This window comes from Urocampus carinirostris, unplaced genomic scaffold, assembly GCF_059441175.1.
Source record: "Urocampus carinirostris isolate Australia breed hairy pipefish unplaced genomic scaffold, RoL_Ucar_1.0 HiC_scaffold_132, whole genome shotgun sequence".
Lineage (NCBI taxonomy): Eukaryota > Metazoa > Chordata > Actinopteri > Syngnathiformes > Syngnathidae > Urocampus > Urocampus carinirostris.
In genome coordinates this window covers 15,117-25,000 of record NW_028283237.1, presented here as the reverse complement: position 1 = coordinate 25,000, position 9,884 = coordinate 15,117, and the positions used below count along the sequence as shown (strand labels likewise).

Genomic DNA, 9,884 nt, shown 5'->3' with positions numbered 1-9,884 from the left:
CTCGGCGACCCTCGCCGAGAGCAGCCCCGCGCCGCACGGACACGCGACACCGACGGGCGGACGGACGCCGAGGCGCCGACCGGGACCTTTACCTGAGGAGGGCGCCGAGCGCCGCCGCCATACGGGCCGCCGCGCGGAGCCGCGCGCGCGGAGCACCTTCTCGGTATGCTAAGTACCAGCCGTACTCACCGGCAGCCGAGAAGCACCTCCGGACGCGCGGACGCGCGACACCGACGGGCGGACGGACACGGAGCGCCGCCCGAGTCTGTATTTGAGGGTACGAAGGGACGGGGGTCCCTGCGAAACCCCAGCCGCGGAGTGGGCGGGGACACGGGTCGCGCGCCACCCGCCGGGCGGACCGGCGGAATGTCGCGGAGGGCCCGAGCCTCGCCCGCGCGGACCGGGTTCTCGCGCCACCCGCCGGACGGACCGGCGGAATGTCGCGGAGGGCCCGGCCCGCGTCCGATCGATTGGAAAGCGCCGCTCAGACAGGCGTGGCCCCGGGGTAAAACCGGGGCCGCAATGTGCGTTCAAAGTGTCGATGATCAATGTGTCCTGCAAATCACATTAGTTCTCGCAGCTAGCTGCGTTCTTCATCGACGCACGAGCCGAGTGATCCACCGCTAAGAGTCGTACGTTTGGGCCCTTTTACGTCCGCCCGGGACGATCGGAGACAAATTCACGACAGGGTTTGTACCGGAGACGAACGCGCCGCGGGTGCCGTTCGGTCGCTCCCGCGAGCGAGCCCCTAACCCGCGGCGCGGTTACCGACGGGCGCGATACGCGCGACGCCGCGACGAGCCGAGCGGGTCGGGCGCGCGGCGCTGAGGCCGGCGCCCGGCGTCTCCCGCTCGGGGCCGCGACGGCGCCCGAGACGTGCGTCGGCCCGGGTAGGTCGGGCGCTCGGCGCTGAGGCCGGCGCCCGGCGTCTCCCGCTCGGGCCTGACACGACTCGGCGACCGGACTCGCCGGGTAGGTCGGGGGCTCGGCGCTGAGGCCGGCCCCCGGCGTCTCCTACCCGGACCCCGGAAGGCCATCCGACTTGGAAGCCCCGCCGCGCCGCGAAGCGACGCTTTGGGTGTTGCTACCCGTCAGCGAGTGGGTTTGGTTTACAAGGGCGGCGCGACCGCGCTGACACCGAGGGGGGACTGGCCCCCGACCCGGCCGCGGCCTGCCCGGACTATGGATGGACAGAGGAGACCGCGGCGGACCGCGCGGAACCGAACCCCCGGTGTCCGGAGCCCCGGGAGGGACTCCGGTGTCCGGGGGCCGGCCCACGCGCGCGCTACGCGGCCCCTCGAGGGCTCCGGCCGACGGACGCGTTTGGCCGGGGAAAAAGGTAGCCGGTGGGAGCACCGTTTCGTCGCCCTGAACCTTCGTCTCGGGCGGGCGTCCCGACGCCGCCGCCATACGGCCGTTGTGATCCGTGCGGGGATCCGCTTGCTCGGCGACCCTCGCCGAGAGCAGCCCCGCGCCGCACGGACACGCGACACCGACGGGCGGACGGACGCCGGGGCGCCGGCCCGAACCGTTACCTTTAAAGGACGGGAGGTCGTCGAGGCGAGTGCCGCCCCGGAAGCGCGCGCCGGAAGCGCGAGAACCGCGCCGAGCTAGGGTCGTCGGCATAGGGGGATTCCCCGGTTACGGGGGTCCCGCGCACGGCCGCCGCCTTTCGCCCGTCGCTGGCGGTCGCCTGTCGTCGCGCCGCGCCGCGCTACTGGGGTCGTCGGACGAGCGCGCTACCCCGCTCGCACGGAGGTAGCGCGACATCGCCCGCCGCCTTTTCTCGCGTCGCGCCGCGCCGCGTGGCGCCCGCCGAACTCGCTCCGACGCGCGGCCCGGGAGTGACCCGCGCCGCGCCCCCCGTCCCGTCCCGTCCCGGTCTACCCTCTTCCTCCGCCTGCGACGACCCGCCGCCCTCGGCGTCTGGCTCGTCGGGGGTGTACCGAGGCGGATCTGCTGCCGCTCGTACGTTAATGATCCTTCTGCAGGTTCACCTACAGAAACCTTGTTACGACTTTTACTTCCTCTAGATAGTCAAGTTCGACCGTCTTCTGGCACACCGCCGGAGCCGGGGCCGGCCCCGGCGGGGACTATCCGAGGACCTCACTAAGCCATCCGATCGGTAGTAGCGACGGGCGGTGTGTACAAAGGGCAGGGACTTAATCAACGCAGGCTAATGACCCGCGCTTACTGGGAATTCCTCGTTGGTGGGAAATAATTGCAATCCCCAGGCCCTGTCACGAGCGGGGTTCATAGGATTACCCGCGCCTGCCGGCGCGGGGATAGACGACGCGCTTATACGCTCAGTGTGGCGCGCGTGCAGCCCCGGACATCTAAGGGCATCACAGACCTGTTATTGCTCATTCTCGTGTGGCTGAGAGCCACTTGTCCCTCTAAGAAGTTTTCTGCCGCCGACCGCGCGGGGGGCCGCGGTACTATTTAGTATGTTTGAGTCTCGTTCGTTATCGGAATTAACCAGACAAATCGCTCCACCAACTACGAACGGCCATGCACCACCACCCACGGTATCGAGAAAGAGCCTTCAATCTGTCAATCCTTTCCGTGTCCGGGCCGGGTGAGGTTTCCCGTGTTGAGTCAAATTAAGCCGCATGCTCCACTCCTGGTGGTGCCCTTCCGTCAATTCCTTTAAGTTTCAGCTTTGCAACAATACTCCCCCCGGAACCCAGACACTTGGTCGGTTTCCCGGGTGCTGCTCGGCGGGTCATGGGAATAACGCCGCCGGATCGCGAGTCGGCATCGTTTATGGTCGGAACTAGGACGGTATCTGATCGTCTTCGAACCTCCGACTTTCGTTCTTGATTAATGAAAACATTCTTGGCAAATGCTTTCGCTCTCGTCCGTCTTGCGCCGGTCCAAGAATTTCACCTCTAGCGGCGCAGTACGAATGCCCCCGGCCGTCCCTCTTAATCATGGCCCCAGTTCATGACAACCCACAAAATAGAACCGGAGTCCTATTCCATTATTCCCAGCTGCGATATGCAGGGGCGGCCGTGTGGCCTGCTTTGAACACTCTAATTTCCTCAAAGTAAACGCTTCGGGCCCCGCGAGTGACACCCAGCGAAGGGCATCACGGGGGCTTTTGCCGAGAGGCAGGGGCTGGGACAGACGGATGCACGCCTCGCGGCGGACCGTCAGCTCGCGTCCCGGGGTCCAACTAGGAGCTTTTTAACTGCAGCAACTTTAAAATACGCTATTGGAGCTGGAATTACCGCGGCTGCTGGCACCAGACTTGCCCTCCAATGGATGCTGGCCGATGGGTTTGTGTTCGGCTCATTCCAATTACGGAGACTCGAACGAGTCCCGTATTGTTATTTTTCGTCACTACCTCCCCGTGTCGGGAGTGGGTAATTTGCGCGCCTGCTGCCTTCCTTGGATGTGGTAGCCGTTTCTCATGCTCCCTCTCCGGAATCGAACCCTGATTCCCCGTTACCCGTGGTCACCATGGTAGGCGCAGAGTCTACCATCGAAAGTTGATAGGGCAGACATTCGAATGAGTCGTCGCCGCCTCGGGTGGGCGAGCGATCGGCACGAGGTTATCCTGAGTCAACACAAAGGGGGGGCCGGGCCGGCGGAACGAGGACCGGCGCGCGCGGAGCCGCCCGCGCCGCTTACGCCCCCGCCCGGAGAGGCGGAGGCCGGACGCGGGGGACGCGCGCGACGGCTGAGCCCCCGCCCGCCGGACACCGCGTGGGTTTTTGTGTCTGATAAATGCACGCGTCCCCGGGGCGAGGCCGGAGCCCCGCCCGCGAGTCGGCGCTCGTTTGCATGTATTAGCTCTGGATTTGCCACAGTTATCCAAGTAACGGTGGAGCGATCAAAGGAACCATAACTGATTTAATGAGCCGTTCGCAGTTTCACTGTACTGGCCATTCGTACTTAGACATGCATGGCTTAATCTTGAAAACAAGCATATGCTACTGGCAGGATCAACCAGAGTGCGTCTGCCGCCGGGGGGGCGCTGCTGGTGGCGGTGCGGCCCTGGTCCGGGACGAGGCTGTGGCTACAGCCGGGCCCGGGGGGCCGCGCGACACTCGTATACGTTCGGACGGGCTGACGAGCGGGTGTCGTGAAACGATGTTTCGCGCGGAGCCCTAGCACGCGTGGCGTCGGGCTCCGCGACGGTCGGACGTCTGGGTGTGGCTCGAGACGGAAGCTCGACCTCGGTTCGTCTTGGTTCTGCCGCCAAAAGGTTCACGCCGAGGCATGGTTTCGCAAGAGGGCCCCGCGAGTGCCAGCCGTGGATCCCGCCTCACTCGTAACTCGTATCGGATTCGTCCGGCCTCACTTTCGTTCGCACATCGGACAGTTATACGTGTGCTTTAGTAGCTTCCGTTCCCTCTTAGTGAGGCCGTCCGTACGTACCGCCCCAGCTCTTTCTGAGGCGGGTATCCACTCGGCTCGGGGGGGCCCAACGTTTGCCTAGTATCCTCGGCGCTGGAGCTTGACCCGCAAAGCCGGAGGAGCCGCACGCCCGAACACCGGCTTGCGCCGGCCGACGTGGGCCCTCCGAGGCGGGTCTCGTGTGCCAATCGCTCAGTTGGGGAACCGGCAGGCCCGTGGGCCGACGCCGGCTCACCCGGGGGTGAAGGGTGCTTCGATGGAGGCCCCCTGTCAGCCTCCGCGGAAGTCCGGCTTCAATACTTTAAAGTTTGAAAAACTTAGACATTTTTCGAGAACCGGAGCTTAGAGGGGTACATGCAAAAGCCAGGGCCGCGGGAAGCGCCCTAAATACTTCAATACTTTAAAATTTGAAAAACTTAGAAATTTTTCGAGAACCCGCATCTTCCCTCGGTAATTGCGAGATGCGAGGCCGCCCCTAGCCTCTGCTCTGTCGGACTCAATGGTCACGGGTGGCCGCTGATTAGCCCTGGTGCTCACCTCTCAAAATTGCGAGTCCCTAATATAATTCTGGCTGTCGGCTGGAGAAGGGGGTATAAAATCGGCACTTGAGGGAACGCCGGGCCCTCAAGTTCGGGGCCCTCTAGCGGATTTTTGAGGTACTGCACTCCCATTGGAAATGCATTGACCATAGGAATGCATGGGCGCTCCGTCCACTACCATGTAATTCCCTCACAATATCTGCCCCCGCGTGGCCGCGGGATGCTACTGCAGCCCCGTTGGGAATGAATGGGCCTTTCGGAGGCTATAAATCCAGCGCCGCTGCATGGATTTTGGCGGTACTGCGGCTGTCGCTGAAAATACATGGACCCGTCTGAATGAATGGGCCTTTCGGAGGCCATAAACTCAGCGCCTCTGCATGGATTTTGGCGGTACTGCGGCTGTCGCTGAAAATACATGGACCCGTCTGAATGAATGGGCCTTTCGGAGGCCATAAACTCAGCGCCGCTGCATGGATTTTGGCGGTACTGCGGCTGTCGCTGAAAATACATGGACCCCTCTGAATGAATGGACAAAATATAAATCAGACACTACAGAACACAAGCATAATCCAAGATTACAAAATCATCTCAGCCTTTAAAAGAAACAAAAACCTGAAAGACTACTTAGTAAAAAGTAAATTACCAGAAATCAACATAACACAAACGCAGGGCCCCACATTCTACAAACAAGCCACCACAGTTAGGAACACCGTCACCAACACAAACTACCTAATTAAACAAACAATCACACCTGCTACGGAAAACTGAAAATACATGGACCCGTCTGAATGTATGGGCCTTTCGGAGGCCATAAACTCAGCCAGCGCCGGGCCAGTGTTTGGGGTATTGTGCCCGCCACTAGTGGCTGAATACATAATAATAATAATAATAATAATAATTCCCTTGTATTGTCATTCTGTGTAACAATGTACACAGAACGAAATGTCGATTGCACTGGGCTAGTGTTGAGGGAACGTCGGGCCCTCAAGTTCGGTGGCTTGGAGCGGATTTTTGAGGTACTGCACTCCCATTGGAAATGCATGGGCGCTCCGTCCACTACCATGTAATTCCCTCACAATATCTGCCCCCGCGTGGCCGCGGGATGCTACTGCAGCCCCGTTGGTAATGAATGGGCCTTTCGGAGGCCATAAATACAGCGCCGCTGCATGGATTTTGGCGGTACTGCTGCTGTCGCTGAAAATACATGGACCCGTCTGAATGAATGGGCCTTTCGGAGGCCATAAACTCAGCGCCTCTGCATGGATTTTGGCGGTACTGCGGCTGTCGCTGAAAATACATGGACCCGTCTGAATGAATGGGCCTTTCGGAGGCCATAAATCCAGCGCCGCTGCATGGATTTTGGCGGTACTGCGGCTGTCGCTGAAAATACATGGACCCGTCTGAATGAATGGACAAAATATAAATCAGACACTACAGAACACAAGCATAATCCAAGATTACAAAATCATCTCAGCCTTTAAAAGAAACAAAAACCTGAAAGACTACTTAGTAAAAAGTAAATTACCAGAAATCAACATAACACAAACGCAGGGCCCCACATTCTACAAACAAGCCACCACAGTTAGGAACACCGTCACCAACACAAACTACCTAATTAAACAAACAATCACACCTGCTACGGAAAACTGAAAATACATGGACCCGTCTGAATGTATGGGCCTTTCGGAGGCCATAAACTCAGCCAGCGCCGGGCCAGTGTTTGGGGTATTGTGCCCGCCACTAGTGGCTGAATACATAATAATAATAATAATAATAATAATTCCCTTGTATTGTCATTCTGTGTAACAATGTACACAGAACGAAATGTCGATTGCACTGGGCTAGTGTTGAGGGAACGTCGGGCCCTCAAGTTCGGTGGCTTGGAGCGGATTTTTGAGGTACTGCACTCCCATTGGAAATGCATGGGCGCTCCGTCCACTACCATGTAATTCCCTCACAATATCTGCCCCCGCGTGGCCGCGGGATGCTACTGCAGCCCCGTTGGGAATGAATGGGCCTTTCGGAGGCTATAAATACAGCGCCGCTGCATGGATTTTGGCGGTACTGCGGCTGTCGCTGAAAATACATGGACCCGTCTGAATGAATGGGCCTTTCGGAGGCCATAAACTCAGCGCCTCTGCATGGATTTTGGCGGTACTGCGGCTGTCGCTGAAAATACATGGACCCGTCTGAATGAATGGGCCTTTCGGAGGCCATAAACTCAGCGCCGCTGCATGGATTTTGGCGGTACTGCGGCTGTCGCTGAAAATACATGGACCCCTCTGAATGAATGGACAAAATATAAATCAGACACTACAGAACACAAGCATAATCCAAGATTACAAAATCATCTCAGCCTTTAAAAGAAACAAAAACCTGAAAGACTACTTAGTAAAAAGTAAATTACCAGAAATCAACATAACACAAACGCAGGGCCCCACATTCTACAAACAAGCCACCACAGTTAGGAACACCGTCACCAACACAAACTACCTAATTAAACAAACAATCACACCTGCTACGGAAAACTGAAAATACATGGACCCGTCTGAATGTATGGGCCTTTCGGAGGCCATAAACTCAGCCAGCGCCGGGCCAGTGTTTGGGGTATTGTGCCCGCCACTAGTGGCTGAATACATAATAATAATAATAATAATAATAATTCCCTTGTATTGTCATTCTGTGTAACAATGTACACAGAACGAAATGTCGATTGCACTGGGCTAGTGTTGAGGGAACGTCGGGCCCTCAAGTTCGGTGGCTTGGAGCGGATTTTTGAGGTACTGCACTCCCATTGGAAATGCATGGGCGCTCCGTCCACTACCATGTAATTCCCTCACAATATCTGCCCCTGCGTGGCCGCGGGATGCTACTGCAGCCCCGTTGGTAATGAATGGGCCTTTCGGAGGCCATAAATACAGCGCCGCTGCATGGATTTTGGCGGTACTGCTGCTGTCGCTGAAAATACATGGACCCGTCTGAATGAATGGGCCTTTCGGAGGCCATAAACTCAGCGCCTCTGCATGGATTTTGGCGGTACTGCGGCTGTCGCTGAAAATACATGGACCCGTCTGAATGAATGGGCCTTTCGGAGGCCATAAATCCAGCGCCGCTGCATGGATTTTGGCGGTACTGCGGCTGTCGCTGAAAATACATGGACCCGTCTGAATGTATGGGCCTTTCGGAGGCCATATACTCAGCGCCGGGCCGGTGTTTGGGGAATCGTGCCCGCCACTAGTGGCTGAATCCCGGGCTAGTGTTGGGGGACTTGTGCCCGCCAATAGTGGCTGAATCCCGGGCTAGTGTTGGGGGACTTGTGCCCGCCAATAGTGGCTGAAATCCGCGCCGGTGTTTGGGGAAATGTGCGCGTATTATCGGGCCGGTGTTTGGGGAATTGCGCGCGTATTATCGGGCCGGTGTTTGGGGAATTGCGCGCGTATTATCGGGCCGGTGTTTGGGGAATTGTGCGCGTATTATCGGGCCGGTGTTTGGGGATTTGCGCGCGTATTATCGGGCCGGTGTTTGGGGAATTGTGCCCGCCACTAGTGGCTGAGAACTTGGCTAGTGTTTGGGGACTTGTGCCCGCCACTAGTGGCTGAAATCCGGGCCGGTGTTTGGGGAATTATGCGCGTATTATCGGGCCGGTGTTTGGGGATATGCGCGCGTATTATCGGACCGGTGTTTGGGGAATCGTGCCCGCCACTAGTGGCTGAGAACTTGGCTAGTGTTTGGGGACTTGTGCCCGCCACTAGTGGCTGAAATCCGGGCCGGTGTTTGGGGAATTGTGCGCGTATTATCGGGCCGGTGTTTGGGGATATGCGCGCGTATTATCGGACCGGTGTTTGGGGAATTGTGCCCGCCACTAGTGGCTGAGAACTTGGCTAGTGTTTGGGGACTTGTGCCCGCCACTAGTGGCTGAAATCCGGGCCGGTGTTTGGGGAATTGTGCGCGTATTATCGGGCCGGTGTTTGGGGAATCGTGCCCGCCACTAGTGGCTGAGAACTTGGCTAGTGTTTGGGGACTTGTGCCCGCCACTAGTGGCTGAAATCCGGGCCGGTGTTTGGGGAATTGTGCGCGTATTATCGGACCGGTGTTTGGGGAATCGTGCCCGCCACTAGTGGCTGAATCCCGGGCTAGTGTTGGGGGACTTGTGCCCGCCAATAGTGGCTGAAATCCGCGCCGGTGTTTGGGGAATTGTGCGCGTATTATCGGGCCGGTGTTTGGGGATATGCGCGCGTATTATCGGACCGGTGTTTGGGGAATCGTGCCCGCCACTAGTGGCTGAATCCCGGGCTAGTGTTGGGGGACTTGTGCCCGCCAATAGTGGCTGAAATCCGCGCCGGTGTTTGGGGAATTGTGCGCGTATTATCGGACCGGTGTTTGGGGAATCGTGCCCGCCACTAGTGGCTGAATCCCGGGCTAGTGTTGGGGGACTTGTGCCCGCCAATAGTGGCTGAAATCCGCGCCGGTGTTTGGGGAATTGTGCGCGTATTATCGGGCCGGTGTTTGGGGATATGCGCGCGTATTATCGGACCGGTGTTTGGGGAATCGTGCCCGCCACTAGTGGCTGAATCCCGGGCTAGTGTTGGGGGACTTGTGCCCGCCAATAGTGGCTGAAATCCGCGCCGGTGTTTGGGGAATTGTGCGCGTATTATCGGGCCGGTGTTTGGGGATATGCGCGCGTATTATCGGACCGGTGTTTGGGGAATTGTGCCCGCCACTAGTGGCTGAGAACTTGGCTAGTGTTTGGGGACTTGTGCCCGCCACTAGTGGCTGAAATCCGGGCCGGTGTTTGGGGAATTGTGCGCGTATTATCGGGCCGGTGTTTGGGGAATTGTGCGCGTATTATCGGGCCGGTGTTTGGGGATATGCGCGCGTATTATCGGACCGGTGTTTGGGGAATCGTGCCTGCCACTAGTGGCTGAATCCCGGGCTAGTGTTGGGGGACTTGTGCCCGCCAATAGTGGCTGAAATCCGCGC

General features: G+C 58.6%; 2 non-coding genes across 2 annotated transcripts; both read right to left on the bottom strand.

The window, feature by feature from the left end:
* Positions 1–478: 478 nt before the first annotated feature.
* LOC148345034 (5.8S ribosomal RNA) lies at positions 479–632 on the bottom strand. Its single transcript, XR_015848900.1, has one exon. It is a non-coding gene; the product is annotated as a 5.8S ribosomal RNA (ribosomal RNA).
* A 1,342-nt stretch (positions 633–1,974) lies between these two features.
* On the bottom strand, positions 1,975–3,961 carry LOC148345033 (18S ribosomal RNA). The gene has a single exon (XR_015848902.1). It is a non-coding gene; the product is annotated as an 18S ribosomal RNA (ribosomal RNA).
* Between the last annotated feature and the right edge of the window lie 5,923 nt (positions 3,962–9,884).